Source organism: Ranitomeya imitator, chromosome 2, assembly GCF_032444005.1.
Source record: "Ranitomeya imitator isolate aRanImi1 chromosome 2, aRanImi1.pri, whole genome shotgun sequence".
NCBI lineage: Eukaryota > Metazoa > Chordata > Amphibia > Anura > Dendrobatidae > Ranitomeya > Ranitomeya imitator.
Genome location: NC_091283.1, coordinates 760,360,442 through 760,384,319, shown reverse-complemented (window position 1 = coordinate 760,384,319; position 23,878 = coordinate 760,360,442). Strand labels below are relative to the sequence as shown.

The 23,878-nt window shown below is 41.7% G+C and overlaps 1 protein-coding gene across 10 annotated transcripts in view; it reads right to left on the bottom strand.

Annotated features, from left to right (window-relative positions):
- The window catches only part of MARCHF8 (membrane associated ring-CH-type finger 8), a 303,316-nt gene that overhangs the window by 194,996 nt on the left and 84,442 nt on the right, over positions 1-23,878 (bottom strand). The gene's annotated exons all lie outside the window — the stretch shown is intronic.

The window sequence follows — 23,878 nt, the reverse complement described above, 5'->3', positions numbered from 1 at the left end:
CCAAATTCATTACGACGCGCGTGTCTACTAATGAGCTTGGTACAACTTTCAGCAGCCATGGGCCACCACAAAATATACTCCAATAGGAGACTGGATTACATGTTTAAAGTAGCTTGTGCCACTTTTTTTCATGAAATTATGATGAATTTGTTGGCAGCTCTTAATCATGTTCTCCTTCCTTCTACCAAGCTTCACTCACTAGTCAAAAAGTTGGCAGACCTGGCCAGAACTAGTGTAAAAATTCCAAAAGTACAACAAATTATACAGAATTACAAGCTGCGAAAAAATTTGGCAACATTTCTAGCAGTTTGATCACCATCAGCTCTAAGAGACTTTAACCCCAAAACAGGCTTCCTATTGATTAGGGCATCTGGGCCATCACTTAAAAACTTGAATTAGAAAGTGAAATTGTAAAGAGTAGGCAGAGAGTCAATGAGAATTCCTATTCAGCCATCCAACGAGACTTGTTTTGCCACTGACAGTTCTAATAGCTTAGAATGGAGGTTTCTAACATGTTCGGGGGTCGTACCGGACACTGCTGAATTCCAAACTTCTTTTGATAGATAGATAGATAGATAGATAGATAGATAGATAGATAGATAGATAGATAGATAGATAGATAGATAGATAGATAGGATAGATATTTGTTTCCAGCTGCAAAGTTCGGGTTCTTATTGATTTCTATGGGGTTCGGTTTCCGGTACCCGAACCAAACTTTGAACTATACTTCGGTCAAACCCAACAAACCCGAACTTACACAGGTCTGCTCATCCTTCGTGATAATAGCACCTTAGACTGTGAATAACATATCTCTAGAAGTTTCTTATTATGTCCTCAATGTATTCCCCCCAAAGGTGTGGCCAAAGTGAATTTTTCATCAGAAAATTACCACTTTTTGTACCTTAAGTTTTTGAGTTAAATGTATTTTTGAAAGAATTTGGGGCTTTTTTTTCATAGCACAATCTGCAATAAGAAATCTTATAACTTTCATTCTGGCCACTGAGGGCATTTTAGACTCCCATTTCATGTTCTCAACAGAAAATTTCAAAACTCTCATGATCTTACAAGCATTACAATGACAGATAACATCTCTAAGTCCAGGTGATAACACAGAATTCTCCATTCTCAATAGGTGATGTCACTGCTTCCATACTCCTCCCTTCACAATACACTTTGCACATGCTCATTAGATGCTTTAATACAAAAGATAGGTTTTGAGTTAAGGTACCGTCACACATAGCGACGCTGCAGCGATACCGACAACGATCCGGATCGCTGCAGCGTCGCTGTTTGGTCGCTGGAGAGCTGTCACACAGACCGCTCTCCAGCGACCAACGATCCCGAGGTCCCCGGTAACCAGGGTAAACATCGGGTAACTAAGCGCAGGGCCGCGCTTAGTAACCCGATGTTTACCCTGGTTACCATCCTAAAAAGTAAAAAAACAAACGCTACATACTTACCTTCCGCTGTCTGTCCTCGGCGCTCTGCTTCTCTGGTCTGGCTGTGAGCGCCGGGCAGCCAGAAAGCAGAGCGGTGACGTCACCGCTCTGCTTTCCGGCTGACCGACACTCACAGCCAGAGCAGGAGGAGTGCAGAGCACAGCGCTGGAGGACAGACGGCTGTAGGTAAGTATGTAGTGTTTGTTTTTTTACTTTTAGGATGGTAACCAGGGTAAACATCGGGTTACTAAGCGCGGCCCTGCGCTTAGTTACCCGATGTTTACCCTGGTTACCAGCGAAGACATCGCTGAATCGGTGTCACACACGCCAATTCAGCGATGTCTACGGGGAGTCCAGCGACGAAATAAAGTTCTGGACTTTCTTCCCCGACCAGCGATCTCCCAGCAGGGGCCTGATCGTTGGTCGCTGTCACACTGGACGATATCGCTAGCGAGGACGCTGCAACGTCACGGATCGCTAGCGATATCGTCTAGTGTGACAGTACCTTTAGTCTATTGTTGTTAATGGACACGTTTCCTGAAGAACATAAAATGAGTCTAAAATAGCTTCAGTGAGCGTAAAAGTGACAAAATCTGCATTTAAAAAAGAAAAATACATATCATGAAATAAAAAGTAAAAGTCAAGCAAACATTTTTAACCCCTTGTTGACCAAGCCAATTTTCACCTTATTGACCAGGCCAAATGTTTAATATCTGACCAGTAGTACTTCATGTATTAATAACTCTGGAACACTTCAACTTATCCCAGTGATTATTTTTTCTCATGACATACTGTACTTTATGATCGTGGTAAATTTAGGTCAATATGTTTTGCATTTTGTATTTACGAATATATTGGAATTTTGGCAAAAATTTGGAAAAATCCACAAGTTTCAGCCTATATATCTTAAACCAGTTCATCATACGGTACAAAATAATTAATAAACAGAATTTCCCATATGTCTACTTTACATCTGCATCATTTTTTAAAAGTAATTTTATTTTGTTTGGATGTTAGAAGGATTAAAAGTTTAGTAGCAATTTCTAATTTTTTCAAGAAATTTACAAAACCTGTTTTTTTAGGGACTTATTCAGATTTAAATAGAATTTCTGGGGCCTATATATTGGAAACTCCCCAAAATTGACAATTTTAAAAACTGCACCCCTCAAAAATGTCAAAACCGTTGTCAAGGAATTTTTTTTTAACCCTTCAGGTGCTGCACAGGCATTAATACAAAGTCAAGTGAAAAAAAACAGCTGTCATTTATACTTGACAATGTTGTTTTAGCCCCAATTTTTTCACTCTAAGGCTGTGTGCACACGGTCAGGATTATTCACGTTTTTTGCGATAAAATCACTTTAAAAATGCATACATTAAGCATCCCATCATTTTTAATGCATTCTGCAATTTTTTGTGCACATGATGCGTTTTTTGCCGCGAAAAAAAATGCATTGTGGTAAAAAACGCAGCATGTTCATTAATTTTGCGGATTTTTCCCGTTTTCCCGCTATTTAATGCATTGGGAAGCTCTGGAAAAAAAAACGCGCATAAAAATGCACAAAAAAACGCAAAAAAAAAAAAACACGCATGCGGATTTCCTGCAGAAAAAGTCCGGTTTTGTTCAGGAAAATTCTGCAGAAAATCCTGAACGTGTGCACATAGCCTTACAAAAAATAGCACAAGAAAATGGACCCCACAATTTGTTACCTAGTTTTTTCCAGGTTCGCTGTTACCCACATGCTCAGAAACCTCTATTTAGACAAACGTCAGAGCTCAGAAGGGAAGGAGCACCATTTGCATTTTGGAACACAAATTGGGCTGAAAGATTGTGGGCACCATGTTGCATTTGCACAGACCCAAAGGCACCAAAAGCAGGGCTGTGGAATCGGAGACGGTATAACATGGACAGGTTCAAAAACATATAATAAATTGGGTTGAGTAGTTTAGTGCAGGATGTGCTGTAAATGTTTTCACGAGAATTTGGGAAAGTTATGAAATGTCCTATAAATGTCTGTTCTGTTCCTGATCTAAGGATCTCAGCTTTTAGTTGAGAAGAATCTGTGCTGCACTTTATGTACATGCTCAGTGACCAGTGCTGTGGAGTCAGAAGTCAGGGAAATTGCGGAGTCTGAGGTTTGACTTACCGACGTCACAGGCACGCCCAAAAGGCATAAAAAAAAAAAAAAATACAAAAGATCCCGTTTTGGAAACTACACCCCTCAAGGATTTTATCCAGGGGTATAGTGAGCATTTTGAACTTACATGTAGTACGCAGAATTTGATAACATTAGGTCATCATTGAAAATTTTCATTTTTTTTTTAACAAAAATATTGTTTAGCCTCACACTTTTTTTCTTTTGCAAGAGGTAACATGAAAAAGTGGTCCGCAAAGTTTGTAACCACTTTCTACTGAGTTTGGCGACACCCCATAAGTAGTCAAAAAGTTTTGTTTGGACACACGGCAGGGCTTGGAAGGGAACAAGCAACATTCGGTATTTGGAATGTAAATTTGCCTGTAATGGATTGCAGATACCACATCTCATTTGCAAAGATTCCAAAACAGCAGAAACCTCTTCCCCCATGTGAATGCCATGGCCCCTGACATGCCAAAACAACAGAAACCCCCACATTCTGGAAACTAGACCACTCAAGGAATTCATCTATGGGTGTAGTAAGCATTTTTAACCTATGGGCAATTCACAAAACTCAATATTTAGAAGAAAAATATATTTTTTTCCACTTAAATACTGTTCTAGCACCAAATTTATACTGTAATTTCTACAAGGGATAATGGGAGAAAATGGACCCCATAATTACGGCATATGACATTTTTACTGAATGTCGCAGTACCCCATATGTTGTAAAATACTGTGTGAGCACATGGCAGGGATCGGATGGGAAGAACGGCCACTTGGCTTTTAGAACATAGATTCTGGTTGAACAGACTGTGGGCTCCATTGGCCGAGTCCCTGAGGGGCCAGATCAGCAGAAACCCTCACAAGTGACTCCATACTGGAAACTTCACTGCTTAAGGAATTCATCTAGGCGTTTACGTAGTGAGGATTTTGAATGCACAGGCGCCTCACAGAATTCAATAACATTAGGACATTGAAATTTAAATAACTTATTTGCAGCGAATTTGTCACTTACACAAGGGTTAATAGGTGAAACTGCACCCCACAATTTATTGTGCAATTTCTCCTGAACACGGTGCTGCCTCATATCTCGTCAGAAACGACTGTTTGGCCACACATCAAGGCTGAGAAGATGGAGCGCTTTTTGGCTTTTGGAGCCCAAGAATAGTTTGTAGGTGACATTTGCAGAGCCCCTAAAGGTAAATCCAAAATGAATATGCACTGCTCCCCACGCCCAAAATTCTGCCCAACTCTGCACTGATATCATTGACAGGAAAAAATCTTGCGCATGCCTCCCTTAGGTCTGCACATATGGAGTATTTCTATACTGTCACTTACTATCACTGACGCCGGCGCACAGGGTGGGAGAGACAATGGGCGTGGGGAGCAGTGTATATTCACTTTGGATTTACATATGCTTGACCAGTAGGAGCGCGGCTGTGAATTCACCAGAGCTTACAGCAAGGCAACCGGAGAAGCTACAGCAATAAAAGCTACACATTCTGAAAGGGCTGCCCAAGCCTTATTTTAGGATACCATTAGTAACATACTTATAAAAAAAAAATCACATGACAGATTCCCTTTAAAAGAGGAAACTGGGGAAAATAGGACTAAAATGGGTAGTCTCAAAAAAAAAAAAAAAATAATAATAATAGGTACCTAGGAAAAATATACTTGTGCGGTCTTTCTTGAGAGTATTCTCATTAGGGAATTTTACATATTTTGGGAGGGCCACATACCGATAATGCAGAATATTTCATAATCTGGTACTTACTGGATCCAAATATTGCTGGATTACAATATTTGTAATGGAAAAACATTAGGTTAAAAAAGAAAAAAAAAATCCACAGAGCAGATGTATTCCATAAAGTGGTCTTTCGGATGACCTGAAAAGATTTTTTCAGAAGATTATCCATCAATCTTGGCTGACACGCTCCTATAGTATAGGTGGATAGGAATAACGCCTTCTGTCCCTTGGCAGGTGATGCAACGCAGCCTGTAACACCTTGGAGAGAACACACTTTCTTTTCACCAAGCCGAGAAAATCCTTAAAAGGATTCTAGGAATTTTTCAAGTGAGATTTCTATGGAAGAAAGTACGTGGCTGTACATCCGACTATGAAAATGGTAGAGATGGATTGGTGACTGGCAACATGCCATCTTTCCAGATTAGTGTATAAACAAGTGTTTGCATCTGATCAATCTACCGTACATTATGCCACACTGAATAGGAACACTCATCTCAAACTAAAACATCACATTTATAATAATGATCATAATGATGACTTGATGGACGGGCAATTGTAATTCATTTATGTCTCATGTGACGGGATTATTAACATGCCCATCAGACGCACAGAAGCTTTGTGTCACTCAAGCATCATTGGGAAGGAAGCGGAGACCGTAAAATCTAAATATTCACTGCTACTGTATCTAACTAATAACATGCTACAGGTCGTGCAAATGTGAAAAAATTAGTGCTGTAAATTATACAAGAGAAAATCCTATTCTTTTACTTACTTTATGAGTCCCCCCCCCTATTGGTAACAACAGGAGCAGGGTCAGAGACCTTGATTCCAGGGCTGTCACTGCAATAGTTTACACAACTTCCAGCTAATAAAGTGATTTTTATCAGTCAGGAGTGGGAGTGTATCTAATACAAGTAAGGCTATGTGCACACATTGCAGATTTGCCTCTGGAATTTTCTGCGCAGATTCTACATCTCTTGGCAGAAAACACAGTTAAAAATCCATGCATTTTTATGCAGATTTTCATGCGTTTATGACAGCTAAATAAAGATCTATTTAACAAAAAAAAAAAAAAAAAAAAGAATTGTGATGTACCGTAATTTCCTTGTCCAACCTCTTACACACTCCATTGAAGAATAAGGTTAAAGGTACCTTCACACATAACGATATTGTTAACGATATCGTTGCTATTTGTGACGTAGCAACGATATCGTTAATGAAATCGTTATGTGTGACAGCGACCAACGATCAGGCCCCTGCTGGGAGATCGTTGGTCGCTGAATAAAGTCCAGAACTTTATTTCGTCGCTGGACTCCCTGGAGACATCGCTGGATCGGCGTGTGTGACACCGATCCAGCGATGTCTTCACTGGTAACCAGGGTAAACATCGGGTAACTAAGCGCAGGGCCGCGCTTAGTAACCCGATGTTTACCCTGGTTACCATGCTAAAAGTAAAAAAAAACAAACACTACATACTTACCTACCGCTGTCTGTCCTCCAGCGCTGTGCTCTGCACTCCTCCTGTACTGGCTGTGAGCCGGAAAGCAGAGCGGTGACGTCACCGCTCTGCTTTCCGGCTCCCAGACAGTACAAGAGGAGAGCAGAGAAGCAGAGCACAGCGCTGGAGGACAGACAGCGTTAGGTAAGTATGTACGGTTTGTTTGTTTTTTACTTTTAGCATGGTAACCAGGGTAAACATCGGGTTACTAAGCGCGGCCCTGCGCTTAGTTACCCGATGTTTACCCTGGTTACCGGCATCGTTGGTCGCTGGAGAGCGGTCTGTGTGACAGCTCTCCAGCGACCAAACAGCGACGCTGCAGCGATTCGGATCGTTGTCGGTATCGCTGCAGCGTCGCTAAATGTGAAGGGGCCTTAAGGCAGATAGATCTAGAGGCAGATAGATCTAGAGGCAGATAGATCTAGAGGCAGATAGATCTAGAGGCAGATAGATCTAGAGGCAGATAGATCTAGAGGCAGATAGATCTAGAGGCAGATAGATCTAGAGGCAGATAATACCAAACCAGATGTTTAGTAATAACCATCATAAAATCTACTATATAAAGCTGAATGTGTGTATGTGTGTGTGTATGTGTGTATGTATGTATGTATGTATGTATGTATGTATGTCCGGGATTGGCATCTGCACAGTCGCAGCTACAGCCACAAAATTTTGCACAGTCACACGTCTGGACCCTGAGAGCGTCATAGGCTATAATGTGAGGCGAAATTTTAACCCCGCGCGTTCCAATTCAAACAATTTTGCCCCTATCTACATAATGGGGAAAAGTGAAAGGAAAAGTGTTGGAAGCAAATTGACAGCTGCCAGATGTGAACAAGGGGGACTTAAAGAATGAGAGCGATGGCGCCAAAGAGTATATACCGATCAGTTGCTAAGGTGGGGCCCCGACATGAGATACTCACCACACATGGGGATATGAACACACACAAAATACGCACTACCACATGCTTGAACACATATACCACCCACAGCACACATTTCACCACACATACACCAACCTCGCCACATAAAAGTCGAAACACAAAAGTCGCCGCTCAAAACTCGCCACGCGCAAAACTCGTCACATGCAAAAACTAGGCTCACGCAAAACTCGCCACAAGTGTAAAACTCACCTCATGGAAAACTCGCCACACGCAAAACTTGCACACGCGGAAAAATTGCCACATGCACAAAATTTGCATCACATGCAAAAGTTGCCTCACACAAAACTTGCACATACTCAAAAGGCACCAGACATAAAACTCACCACGCGCAAAACTCGCCATGCGCAAAACTTGCTGCACACAACTTGCTACACTAACCTGTCACATGCAACTCGACACAAAAAGTTGCTACACGCATGTTGCCACACAAAACTCATCTTACAAAAGTCGCTACATGCATGTCGCCACACACAACTCAACACACACAACTTGACAAACGAAACTCGCCCTAAAACACACACAAGTCTGGTAATAGCCTTCAAAAATAAAAATTTGATTAATAAGCAGATAAACTACAAGAGCAACAAATGTACTATATAGGAAATACGGCAGCTGTCAGTCACATGACCTGTATATTATGTGTATGTGTGAGCTAATATATACTGCCAGGGGGAGGGCTTCCTGTTAGCTGGGGATTTATCAGGCTGCCAATTTAGCTTACAAATACTGAGGTAAAAATACTGAGCAAATAACGTGTTAACGAGGTCTAATACAGGAGATCACACAGGTATATACTATATACAGGGGAGATGACACACAGATATATACTATATACAGGAGAGATGAGACAGGTATATACTATATAGAGGAGGAGATGACATACAGGTATATACTATATACAGGAGGAGATGACACAGATACGGTATATACTATATACAGGGGAGATGAGACAGGTATATACTATATATAGAAGGAGATGACATACAGGTATATACTATATATAGAAGGAGATGACATACAGGTATATACTATATATAGGAGATGACATACAGGTATATACTATATATAGGAGGAGATGACATACAGGTATATACTATATACAGGGGAGATGACATACAGGTATATACTATATACAGGAGATGACATACAGGTGTATACTATATATAAGGGAGATGACAAACATGTATATACTGAGGTGAAAATGAGAGGTGTGAGGTGAAAATGAAAAGGTGTGAGTGCAAAACGAGAGGAGTGAGGGAAAATAGTGTAGTGATCGGAAAATGACAGATGTGAGGTCGAAATGACAAGTGTTAGGGGGGAATGAGAGGAGTGAGGGAGAAAATGAGAGGTGTGAGGGAGAAAATGAGAGATGCGATTGGGAAAATGAGAGGCGTGATGGGAAAATAAGAGAAGTGACGTGCTATAACTAACCACAGATTTTTACTATGCCCAGGCAACGCCGGGCTCTTCAGCTAGTGGTACATAAAGAGTTAAATAAAGACACAAAAAATCTGCATTAGGCTGGGGTCACACACCTCAGTACCCGCCACTGCCGCCGGCACTCAGACCAGAGCATTCAGCTGCATAGAAATACATGCAGCCGCACACTCCAGTCCCGTGTGCTGGTGGCAGTGCCGGGTACTGAGGTTCGAGACTTGTGCGAGTTTCTCGCAAGTGTGACCCTGGCCTTACATGCAATATCTTTTTAATTTAAAAAAAAAAAAACTAAAAAAAAAAAATGGCGTGGGCTCCCGCGCAATTTTTTGCACCAGAGAGGGAAAGTCAGTGACTGGGGGCCGATGTTTATAGCTTTGGAAGGGGTTAATATTGAATATCAGCCCGCAGTTGTATATTTAGCCTTTACTGGCTATTAAAAAATAGGGGGACCCCCCCAAAAAAATGACATGTGATCCCCCTATAATTAATAGCCAGAAAAGGCTATGCAGACAGCTGCAGGCTGATATTAATAGCCAAGGAAGGGGATATGGATATTGCTCCCCCCTGGCTACAAACACCAGATCTCAGCACCTAGCCTCTCTCTTCCCACTGCCCTGTAGTTGTTAGGGGGTTAAATAAGCACACAGCCAGAATAAAGTACCGTATTTTCCAGCATATAAGACACGACCCACCAACTTTTCCAGTTAAAATATAAAATCTTCTTAAATGTCGGGGGTCTTCTTATATGCCATGTGTCGTCTTATAGGGCCGGTGACTAATGTGCCTTTTGGTTGAGGGAGTGGTCCCGATGACGAAGAGGGGGCGTCTCACAGGAAAGTGTGAGTGGAGTATCCCCATTACCTCATTGTAGCTGCAACGTGGGGTCTCTGTGCTGGGGAGCGGTGGCGGCTGCTCCTCTGTGGCGCGTGGGTGCTGATTCTTATTCTAACACATCCACTCTATTGTAGTGGGCGGCACTTCATCAGCATTCTACCAGCACTATAGGAGTTGGGACTTTTTCCCCCTCACTTCTCAGCATATATTGTTTCAGCCATTGACAAATGGCCTGTTTGCCCTAAATTGAACGTTTGCCTTTACGCAGTTTGTCAGACAGTAAAAAGACCTAAGCTATCACCACTTCCGGCAATCCAGCTTGTCTTCTCTGCTGCTAGAGACAGACTAAACATGACAACAGGCAGTGCACATGCACAGAAAGTCAGACAGACTTGTCACTGGTATTTTACCATTTGGGGTGCTAGAACTCTAGTGCCACCCGTTGGAAGTAGCAATCCTAACAGTCAATGTCGACCCTTTAACGAGCCTTGTCACATGACTTAGGATAATAGCCAAACCAGAATCTCAGTTTGCAGACACTGTTTCGGGGCACTGCCCCTCATCAGTGCATAGGTGGCACTATAGTGCTAGTCCTCTTCCTCTTTGAAGAGACAATTTGCATATTTCCCAGCGGAGCATTGCGGCTTTAAGTCTCCTCACCTCGACATGCTTATGTCACTCTCCGCAAGGAGAAACGATACTTCTTGGATACCATTTGGGGTGAAAGACAAATTGTGTCGACAGTGCAGCGACCATGTAAACTTATTTGGACAAGTTGCAGCTAAGCTCGAGTCCCTATGCAATGCAAAGTCATCCGACCTACACCCACCTATAGCCGTGCTAGTAAACGTGTATTAGAGAGAGGTTAACTGGACAACATCCTGAATAACATTAAGGTATGCACAACACTAGATACCTGGGCAAAATAGCCACGGCATTCCCAAAGGTGAGCGCCAATCCACAAACACATCCCGGCTCACCTGCCCTAAGCCAAAATCACTGGCGGTCCATCTTGTGGCCCTGAGCTGCTGTTCCAACACATTTGTTACTGTAAAAATAAAACGGATTATTCAGAGGTGATGTTAGAATGTAGGAATGGAAACCCCAAAGTGATCAGCTCTTCCTATAAGGGCAATGGGAGGTCGTTGTATTAAACATAAAAATGTATGATAAATTAGTATACGAATGCATAAAATAAGAATTCTTCATCCGATACAGTTTTTCTCTCCACATAACATTGATTATACAATGATATAATCCAACATTTGACAACCCACATAATTTACTTATTCATTTTATTATTATACTTTTATAAACAATAGTTACTAACCAGAAGCAATCAATTAGGAGACTTAAAAAGTACTCAAAATGATAAAGGTGTATTTTGGATTCGCCAACAGCAATCCAACCTCTTATTTAATTTATTTCAAGAGAACCTGTCAGCAGGATTTTGTAATGTACAGTGAAGACAATGCAGGAGGCATCAGAGGGGTCAGAGAAATGGACAGGGAGGAGAAGACCCCGTGCACAGTCCGGCCCCTGTGCACCAAAATCTGATTAGCAGAAAACATGAAATGGTGATTAAAGAGCAGCAAAGTGGATTTCTTCTCCAAACGTATCAATGTAATCAATATTATAGGGACATTACAGGCATGTCTTTACTGTACAAAATTGTGCAGATAGGTTCTCTTTAACCCTTTCACCCCCGGGGACATTTTCCTTTTTTGCGTTTGTTTTTCGCTCCCCTCCTTCCCAGAGCCATAAGAGTTTTATTTTTTCATCAACATGGCCATATGAGGGCTTATTTTTTTGCGAGATGAGTTGCACTTTTACACGACACCATTGGTTAAACCACATAATGTACTGGAAAACACATTTTAAGTGCGGGGAATTTGCAAGAAAAGTGCAATTGCACCATTTTTTTTCTACCAAAAAAAAACAAACCACTTGCATAATTTTTCGAGACCAGTAGTGTCTCAATTTTTCGTTATCTGGGGCCAGGTGAGGGCTTATATTTTGCGCGCAGAGCTGACGTTTTTATTGATACCAATTTAGTGTACATACAAACGAAATGCTACTTCTACACCAGATGTAATGGGACATACAACTTCCAAAACGTTCAACTTTTGTCTCATCAGTCCACAGTGTATTCTCCCAAAAGTCTTGGGGATCATCAAGATGTTTTCTGGCAAATCTGAGACAAGCCTTTATGTTCTTATTGTTCATCAGTGGTTTTCGTCTTGGAACTCTACCATGCAGGCCATTTTTTCCTAGTCTCTTTCTTATGGTGGAGTCATGAATACTGACCTTAACTGAGGCATGAGGCCTGCAGTTCTTTAGATGTTGATGATGGCATAACTGCATGTTCTATTGCTGGCCAATCATTCTCCTTTGCGAAAATGCAAAAGTCACCCCCCTCCCCCCCCAAAAAAAAAAAAAAAATCATCACGGATATGAGCCTCCTGGCCTGCTAGTGCTTTCATTCTATACAATTGTTTTAAAATCCTAATAAAATAGTCTTATAAATACGAGAAGAACATATAGGCTTCATTCATAGGTTGGCCTGCTCAGATCTGACCAAAGACTAAGATACAATGTGGAACAGGTGAAGCAGAGGAAAAAAGGGATTTTCAGGCTGTTTGTTGGGGACAAAATCAAAGTAATATTCTTTATCCTTAATCTGACTTTATATGATATGCCCTCAAAGGCAAATTATATTAGGCATGAATAAGCAGCAGGCACCGATTAAAAGGCGTGTTATTCTTATATAATCTCAGAAGACAGGAACGAATACAAAATGTACATTTCTCAAGGTAACCGCCAAGGAAAATAGAAAATACTATATGATTTGTGGTCTCCTTTTCTAGTCAATGTATGGTTTATAAATATTTTTGACATGAGCTGAAGGCAAAAACTAGCCGTGGCGATGAATACTGCAAATGAAACACAAATACTTTACTTCATAGTATACTGTCACAATGTTGCACTCTGAATTTTATAATGAAGAAAGATAAACTTTCAATGACTGTCCAATAATATGGAAAATCTGATGGTTCAGAACCTGTCCGGTCCCTTTTAGGCTGCATTCATTTATATATCTTCAGTTTTAAAGCTGAAGTCTTAAACAGGTAAAGTTTTACTTTTAATCTACTTCCACATATGTAGCAAATATTTTATATGTACCTGCCTGAAATCAGCTGGGCAAGGAGTTCGTCAAGCTGGAAAGCCCCCAAGGCAACTGTTAGGATTTGTTTCAGCCTTGTGGTATTGTGCTTTGGGGTAGTGTGGTGCCACCTGCAGGTCATTTTTCCTTACTGCAGTTTTATGAAAATTAATGTTTAAAATGTATTTTATGATCACATCGTGAATGTGTGGTTTGTTTGGCCGTTTTCTTGCTGAAGGGGGCAAGTTTACCTTTCAAATGGTGTATCATTTGTGTGTGTGGGGGCAGTATGAACAGAGATACAAAGGAATCACCGAAAAAGTGTTTTCAAATAGTATAGGATTATACTACCTGTCAGAAAATTTTGAAGACCTTGAGAATTGAACACACTAACATGAAAGATTTTTTTCTATGTGTATAACATTTATCAACAGAATGTACTGAAATAAGTATTTTGCAAGAGATTAAAGAGGTTGTCCTATCTTAAACTACATGTCACTGTGACTGCAGACTCATGGATCCTCATACTGGGCACTAGGGTTCAGCGACTTTTCTTTTTATAGGATCGGGTCGGGTTTCACGAAACCAAACTTTTTCAAAAGTCGGGTCGAGTGAAATCAGTCGATCCTATAGAAAAGTCGGGGTCGGCCGAAACACGAAACCCAATGCAGTGCATTGGGTTTCTAATGGTTCCCAGGGTCTGAAGGAGAGGGAACTCTCCTTCAGGCCCTGGGATCCATATTTAAGTGTAAAATAAAGAATCAAAATAAAAAATATTGATATACTTACCCTCGGACGCGCCCCGGTTCTCACCGGCAGCCTTCCTTCCTAAGAATGAGCGCCTGAAGGACCTTCGATGACATCGCGGCTTGTGATTGGTCGCGTGAGCGGTCACATGGGCGTCACGCGACCAATCACAAGCCGCGATGTCATCTAAGGTCCTTCAGGCGCTGATTCTTAGGAAGGAAGGCTGCGGGTTATAACCAGGGCGCATCCGAGGGTGAGTATATACCTATTAGGAATATACTCACCCTCGGACGTGCCCTCGGACGCTTCCTTCCTAAGAATTAGCGCCTGAAGGACCTTAGATTACGTCACGGCTTGTGATTGGTCGCGTGACCGCCCATGTGACCGCTCACGCGACCAATCACAAACCACGACGTCATCGAAGGCCCTTCAGGAACTCATTCTTAGGAAGGAAGGCTGCCGGTGAGAACCAGGGCGCGTCCGAGGGTGAGTATATCAATATTTGTTTTATTTTTATTCTTTATTTTACACTTAAATATGAATTCCGATACCGATTCCCGATATCTTAAACATATCGGAACTCGGTATCGGAATTCCGATTCCAGATCAGAAGATCGCCGACCTCATGGCCGACCCCACACAGGGGTTGGGTCGGGTTTCATGAAACCCGACTTTGCCAAAAGTCGGCGACTTCTGAATCTGTCTGACCCGTTTCGCTCAACCCTGCTGGGCACACTAAACGCTGAGAGGATTCTCTGGAGCGGCCGGTGCATGACATTCATACGATTTGTATTCATGTGGTCACGTGCCGAATAAATGGACATAGTAACATAGTTAGTAAGGCCGAAAAAAGACATTTGTCCATCCAGTTCAGCCTATATTCCATCATAATAAATCCCCAGATCTACGTCCTTCTACAGAACCTAATAATTGTATGATACAATATTGTTCTGCTCCAGGAAGACATCCAGGCCTCTCTTGAACCCCTCGACTGAGTTCGCCATCACCACCTCCTCAGGCAAGCAATTCCAGATTCTCACTGCCCTAACAGTAAAGAATCCTCTTCTATGTTGGTGGAAAAACCTTCTATCCTCCAGACGCAAAGAATGCCCCCTTGTGCCCGCCACCTTCCTTGGTATAAACAGATCCTCAGCGAGGATCAATGCAAGTCTCGCTCAATGCAAGTGGACTGCGCGAGGCCACATAGTCTAGTCAGAATCACATACTTGCAGTCCCACCATGCCCGCTCCCAGCACTGGCACCACAGAATCCTCACAGTGTACAGTTTGGATGACTGACTGTACTTGTAGCTTTAAGACCTTGTCCACTACATTGCTTTCATTAGCCGCAAGCACGAGCTGGATACTGGGCTGGGAGGTGCGGTGAAACACTGCCCACAGCCTAGTCAGTCAATCAGGAGGGGTGCGCATGACTGGGCCACGCCTGGGGGAATGCAGGAGATTTGGAACTTGACGTGACATCAGGGGATGTTAGTGTCAGATGCAGTCGGGGGTCAGGTGATGTCAAATGAGCTGTCAGCAATAGCGCCGCTCACAAGCACAAATCGCAAAAAAGAGGCATTTATAAAAATACTTCTTTACAAGGTTTAAATCAATTGGGCATTATACAGTGTAGTGGGGAACCTCTTTAAAATTGTTAATACTCCTGATCACAGGGGTCCACTGCCACTGAGCTTCACAATCACAAGAATGAGGTTCCTGTTTCAATTAAGCAGCAGTCTTGACAATAAGTGAAGAGGCAGCATGGATGCTATAATGCTGAAGAACATCGCCAAGCCAAGCACCAGATTCAGCTATCTCAAAGAAACCTCTCCCAAAAAATTTTTTACAGACAAAACATAAAAAATGACAACCTCTCGGAAAGAGAAGTTACATACATATAATCAGAAATGCACAACATATTACCTATATGTCTCCATGATTGCAGATTATAAACCCTGTGTTTAGTCTCGTCCTGTTGTCATGTGTGGTTCCCTTTCATTGGACTACTCTTCTACTGTCAGCATACATTAATTAACATGACAGCAAGATCAGACTACATACATGGATTGTTTGTAGTCTGTAACCATGGAGACACTAGTAATCATCATCAGGAAAAGTGTTATTTTCAATAGGTTATTTCCAAACTTTCAAGCATTATGCACTTGCACAATACAAGTCACAGCCCACAACCTTTATGTTCAGCCACGGAAATACTCTCCCAATTATAACGTCATATATGTCTTAGTGCCAGAGAGGTCAATGGGCAGCAACTTGGTTCCCTTCTATGACTTTGAGCAGAATTGCCCTATATATATTGAATCTTACTTCGATTTGTATGGTAAGACCAATACATCTATCATAAATTTGAAAATGGAATTTAACAAGAAAAAACTTTTATTCGAGAAAAGGATGTACCGTAGATCAGTGCATCAACATTGTGACTCCAGAGCTTCACCAATTGGAAATCTATTCTTAGCTATTCAATTTTCTGAGTCCTTCTATTAATAAGTATTGCTGATATCATTCAGAGCCTTGAGGCATTTACTTCACTTACGTCTACTTCTTTTTTGTTGTGATCTGCTGCAGATGAATAACGCGAAGCTGTGAAATAACAAATCATTATATCCGATGTGATACATTCTGCATAACATTTGTTATCACAGACGTACATCAACCCCTTTATTCCTGAAACTCGAGGGAACGGCTACATGAGTCAGGGACTTTTCTAATCCATTCATTCAAATTTCAAAAAGAACACTTTAATAGTCAGCAAACTTTTTTTTAACAAAAGGTTTTTCCTTTCTTGTGAATGACTAGACATGCCCCATGAATACGTGTAAGAGATCAAACTGCAACACAACTGACTTCTTCCCAAAAAAATATTGCCATACCGCTTCGTAGATGCTCTGCACTGGAGCTCAGCAGCAATACCACCGGTTGCCAAATACTTTGTGGAAAACGACAGTTTGGTTTTTCTAAACTAGTAAAATAATAATAAAAAAAACTTCTGTTGCTCTTACCCCAATACTGACCATTTGTCCTGTTTCTTCTCTGACTCTGAACCCAGCTAGCCTTCCCCCTACCTCCACCCTCCTGGTATCTGACTATGGCTTTTACCCTGACTGTTTTGGCTTCCAATTCAGGCACTGGTTTCATCCTTCTTGTTTATAGCCCCGGCTAGTCTGACCATCCTTGCCTCAGGCATTTTCCCCTAGCCAGCAGCCACTCCGTGGACACAACCCAGTGGACATCAAAATAAGTCCAGATCCTTGTAAAGTGGTTAAGGATGGTTTTTAGTGATGAATGAATATACTCGTTACTCGAGATTTCCCGAGCACGCTCGGGTGACCTCCGAGTATTTTTCAGTGCTCGGAGATTTAGTTCTTCTTGCCGCAGCTGAATGATTTACATCTGTCAGCCAGCATAAGTACATGTGGGGGTTGCCTGGTTGCTAGGGAATCCCCACATGTACTTATGCTGGCTATCAGATGTAAATCATTCAGCTGCGGCAAGAAAAACTAAGACTCCGAGCACTAAAAAATACTCGGAGGTCACCCGAGCGTGCTCGGGAAATCTCGAGTAACGAGTATGTTCGCTCATCACCAATGGTGTTCTTCTGGGATCTGCTAGATGGAGTGGTTGAATCAAGTCTGTCCAAAGGTAGCGTCTTTTGGCCAACGACCTCTTCCAGACATTATACTATGCTGATGAATTATCATTACAGATTGGATCTATCCCAATTACGGTTATTCCACAAAAGCTCATTAAGAGGCAACGTCACAGAGACACTATTGCCATTATTGTTAGAAATAAGTACCGTATGTAATTTTACAAAAAAGGTTCCATTCTAAGTAATTTCCATCAGCCCAAGGTTGGACCCTGATGATAATGGCAGGAACAAGATACATTTACTTGTCTTAGCTTGATTTTATGCAGTGATTGTAATTACCAAAATACTTAAAAGCGCAAAGAACAATACATTTCTGAAGTTAAAGACACAATAACCCTGGAAGACCTTCAATCACAAAGATTGAGACAATAAGATGTTAACTTTTTGCACAGAAAATTCATGAACAATGAAACAATCACAGAAAATAACTACTGGTGCATTGTGCAAATAATGCAATAAATGCAAAATGGCTTTGTCCTTCCAAAACTGGAAAATTTAGGAGATTTTAAATAAAGATGGCACCTGGATACTGGAAGTTAGTATAATATGGTAAAACAGAATATTTCTATTTTCACATCATCTTTTGAGATTTGATCCTCTTGGCTTTATCCTTGGTATCAATGCTCGACAATTTAACTGATACCCTGACAATGCAACATAACTGTTCAGCAAAAAACTAGTACAACAAATATAAAACAAGGATGTACCCAACATAATCCTATAAAACAAACTCAAACTCAATAAAACAAACTTCTTTGCATGTATTTTCTGTGATTTTCTTTTGATTATTTTGTTATATATTTCCATTTTCGCTCAGTAACACTTACGGAAGAGAGATGTATTAGTACACTTATCCCCACATCATATTACCCAAAACAAAAAAGTGAGTCACAGAGCAAAGTATAATAAAATATAATATCTTTATTAATACAAATATTAACCATTAAAACCAAATAACAAAACGAAAATTAGCAAGGATAGTGACACCAATGTGCTATGCTCAGTAACATCCAATACAAGTGTGGGGGGGTATGCACATAATATACATTCAAAACAGATAACCCAAAAATAGGTGATGGGAAACAAAATTAGAAAAATACAGGGGTTATATATGGCGGCCTGAAATGACATGCAACATATGCAGTCATTAATGGTAAACGTCAATCAGTATGCCTATAATATACAAAGCCAAACCACCCCCCACCCCCACCCCGAGGAAGCATTGTTAGCGAAACGCGCGTCGGGGCCTCTTCTATGCTCGGTATCTAAGTCGGCATCTTTTGTACTATTCATTATTTGCCCGTATACCCATTGAGGGTGTTGGGGACTTCTGTTTATACTATTTACTATGTGGGTGTGTATGGCTTGGCTTTGTATATTATAGGCATACTGATTGACGTTTACCATTAATGACTGCGTATCTTGCATGTCATTTCAGGCCGCCATATACAGTTAGGGCCAGAAATATTTGGACAGTGACACAAGTTTTGTTATTTTAGCTGTTTACAAAAACAATTTCAGAAATACAATTATATATATAATATGGGATGAAAGTGCACACTCCCAGGTGCAATATGATAGTTTCCACATCCAAATCGGAGAAAGGGTTTAGGAATCATAGCTCTGTAATGCATAGCGTCCTCTTTTTCAAGGGACCAAAAGTAATTGGACAATGGACTCTAAGGGCTGCAATTAACTCTGAAGGCGTCTCCCTCGTTAACCTGTAATCAATGAAGTAGTTAAAAGGTCAGGGGTGGATTCCAGGTGTGTGGTTTTGCATTTGGAAGCTGTTGCTGTGAGCAGACAACATGCGGTCAAAGGAACTCTCAATTGAGGTGAAGCAGAACATCCTGAGGCTGAAAAAAAGAAAAAATCCATCAGAGAGATAGCAGACATGCTTGGAGTAGCAAAATCAACAGTTGGGTACATTCTGAGAAAAAGGAATTGACTGGTGAGCTTGGGAACTCAAAAAGGCCTGGGCGTCCACGGATGACAACAGTGGTGGATGATCGCCGCATACTTAATTTGGTGATGAAGAACCCGTTCACAACATCAACTGAAGTCCAGAACACTCTCAGTGAAGTAGGTGTATCTGTCTCTAAGTCAACAGTAAAGAGAAGACTCCATGACAGTAAATACAAAGGGTTCACATCTAGATGCAAACCATTCATCAATACCAAAAATAGACAGGCCAGAGTTAAATTTGCAGAAAAACACCTCAAGAAGCCAGCTCAGTTCTGGAAAAGTATTCTATGGACAGATGAGACAAAGATCAACCTGTACCAGAATGATGGGAAGAAAAAAGTTTGGAGAAGAAAGGGAACGGCACATGATCCAAGGCACACCACATCCTCTGTAAAACATGGTGGAGGCAACGTGATGGCATGGGCATGCATGGCTTTCAATGGCACTGGGTCACTTGTGTTTATTGATGACATAAGAGCAGACAAGAGTAGCCGGATGAATTCTGAAGTGTACCGGGATATACTTTCAGCCCAGATTCAGCCAAATGCTGCAAAGTTGATTGGACGGCGCTTCATAGTACAGATGGACAATGACCCCAAGCATACAGCCAAAGCTACCCAGGAGTTCATCAGTGCCAAAAAGTGGAAAATTCTGCAATGGCCAAGTCAATCTCCAGATCTAAACCCAATTGAGCATGCATTTCACTTGCTCAAATCCAGACTTAAGACGGAAAGACCCACAAACAAGCAAGACCTGAAGGCTGCGTCTGTAAAGGCCTGGCAAAGCATTAAGAAGGAGGAAACCCAGCGTTTGGTGATGTCCATGGGTTCCAGACTTAAGGCAGTGATTGCCTCCAAAGGATTTGCAACAAAATATTGAAAATAAAAATATTTTGTTTGGGTTATGTTTATTTGTCCAATTACTTTTGACCTCCTAAAATGTGGAGTGTTTGTAAAGAAATGTGTACAATTCCTACATTTTCTATCAGATATTTTTGTTCAACCCTTCAAATTAAACGTTACAATCTGCACTTGAATTCTGTTGTAGAGGTTTCATTTCAAATCCAATGTGGTGGCATACAGAGCCCAACTCGTGAAAATTGTGTCACTGTCCAAATATTTCTGGCCCTAACTGTATAAGCCCTGTATTTTTCTAATTTTGTTTCCCATCACCTATTTTTGGGTTATCTGTTTTGAATGTATATTATGTGCATACCCCCCTACACTTGTATTGGATGTTACTGAGCATAGCACATTGGTGTCACTATCCCTGCTAATTTTTGTTTTGTTATTTAGTTTTAATGGTTATTATTTGTATTAATAAAGATATTATATTTTATTATACTTTGCTCTGTGACTCACTTTTTTGTTTTGGGTAATATATTGTATATAATGTGATAGAGCTATATACATTTTTTTTGGCCGTGGTTTGGTAAAATTATCCCCACATCACCAGTGTAGAGATCTGAAAATGAAAAAAGGCAGTCAACGTAGCATTAAACCCCTACAATTGTCCTGGGTAACAATCATCATTTTCCAAAACACTAAATAGCAGTCTATGATCCACAAATAAGACTCTGGCAATCTATATCCTTTATGGAGTATGTGGTCCGTCTCAAATGCTGTTATTATGGCACAGCTCTTCTGAAGATTTGCACCAGACTATATATTAATTTTTTCCTGTGTTGCTTTTCTTCTGTGTTCTCACTATGGATTATTATAAACCATTTGATATAGAGCTGTGCACCATGAAGGAATCCATTTTCCACATGAGACATTTCAAAGGTTCCTTAACAACAAGCAAGTCACAGGACACAGGAGCCTTGGACCGCAGGCTGTAATCTTTGCGAAAATCTAGCATTAAAAAGACAGTCAATATTTAAAGACATCTGTGGCGCCCCAGGGTCCTGGTCGTCACAGTAGCATTGCTTTCCTCATGGGGAGAGTGTTACGTTTGGAGGCAAGAAGGGATAACTGTGTTGCATGCTTGTGTTTACCTGGTTACATTCACACTCCAGGCCACCAGGGGGAGCTTTAGATCCTATTTACTAGTTGACTCCCCATATATAAGGTAGTTTTGGAGGGAAAGGTCAGAACAGTTCTTGCCAGGAAATAGACTGGATCAGTCTGAGGCAGAAGAGGGATTACGGAGCTGTGTGGCCACAGTGCAGCAGTTCCCGGAAAGAGATTATACAGAAAGCCAAAGTGATTGCAGAGAGTGTGCAGGAGAGGATACCAGGGGGAGACCAGCCCCGAGCAGGCTGCCTCCTTCTGAGGCGCGGAAACCAGTAGCCAGAACACCAAAGTTGTAAGGACTCTCTACGACTTACATCAGAGACCGGCAGGACAGCTGAACTTCACGTTACCTGTCCGCCCTAATACCCAGGAGACACGGTGACACCTTTAGAGCCTGGGGAGTGCTAGAGTCCCTATAAACAGACTCAAGTCACCAGTCATACGGGTTATGTCCTATCCTATACGGGGGACAGAGTGAGAGAGAACATCTGTGAGGACCTTATCTGAAGCCATATGCAGTAAAGGACTACAACACCACGGCACTAGAGGAAGGCTTTCATTTCCACCTGGATAAGGGGACTCCTAACTTGCCTCCAAGCCGGCCGGACCCTGCCTGCCCTGTGATCTGGTGCCCTGGACTGTGGCTGCCTGAAGTCATCAGTAAACAAGGTAAAGAGACTGCAACCTGTGTCCTCGTTCTTTACTGCGCCATTCACCATCTTCCATCTACCCACCGGGAGCCCTGGGGATATACTTCACCTGTGGGAAGTTATACCATCTTGCTGCCATATCACCCCAGTCCCCACTGACCGAATACCACAGGTGGCGTCACGAACATAAACTTCATTCCCTTTAAAGACCTTTCCCCTTTTACATGGGCGCCCTAGGCCACGGACTGGGTCACCACCGTGACATCCCCCTGTGAAACTCAGGACCCGGTACCGAGTACCCCACGGCCCTGGCGCGGCGACTCACACCCTCCTATTAAGTTTAATGTAAGCCTCTGCAGCGTCAGAACAAGGCTCCATTCACATATGTTGTAAGGCCAGGCGCAGAAGACCGTTTTCTTACAGTCCGATTATGCTAATCACACTCAGATCAGAGTCTGATCAGAGTGAGATAAAATTTTTATTGGAGGTGCAGAAAACAAACAAGTTTGTCCATCTTCTCCATTCGGTCACTCTGTGAAAAAAATCGGACTGCACTCAGATGTCATCTGATGGCAGTAAAAAAAAATTTCATGGATCTATAAACATGAATGCTGTCGGATTCTTGGAGGTAAATTGTGCTGCGATTTTTTTCTTCAGACCACTCATTTCAAGATTGGACATGTGCAAAGCACTATAGAACAACACTGGGTCGAGTGCCATCGGTCAAAACCATGGATAGCGCTCATCTGATCAAAATTACCATCTGCACGAGCCCTAACAGACATTCGGCTCGCACAGAGTGATGAGGATACTCTGAGGAGCTGGACACCGGAGAAGGCGGCGGGGAGTAGATTAACACACGCACCCGTAGGGGAGTTTATATACACACTTACACTACAGTACATACATACCATAGATGCCCAGATTTAGTTACAAAAAAATTAAATGGAAGAGCTTCTCTAATGCTACCAGCTACTAACTGGTAAGGTGATAACTCACGTAATAGTGGGGTCCGGAAACTGGGACCCCAAATCATCTTGAGAATGAGTCTCTGAAATGCCAACATCCAATTATTCTCTATATGGGCCTGGAGATAGTAGGGCACTGCGATCCACTTTTACCGGCAACTCCTTAGAGAATTATTTGGTAATTTGGGTTGGTAGTGCTGTATTAGGAGTAATAGTTGCAATGCAGGGTAATGAATGGCTAGAATACCACTACCTTGCTAATAACCTTGGACAGTCAAGTTGTCAACTTTGCATATGCATGTTAAGCAAAACGTGTTTTTTTTTGCTTTCTTTTGTGTTAAATGCATTTAGATACAGTTTTCTTACAATCTTAAGAAGAATGTAGAGACAGGCCACTACATACTAGACGGCTTTTGCAAACGTCTTACATCAAAGATGGTTGAAAGCACTTTTTCCTAATGGACCTACGAATAGTGTCAGGCAGATGTCAATCAGACGGAGCAGCGACTGACCCTCAGCTCTTTCTTCAGTCTTCTGTAGACCAACAGGTCTCAATGACTCCTGGGAAATGTGCACAATTTTCTAGAAATCTGAAAGATCCTAGCTTTCTTGGAATTATCATAACGTTCAAGTTACAATGTAACTGCCTAATCTCACTTGGTTG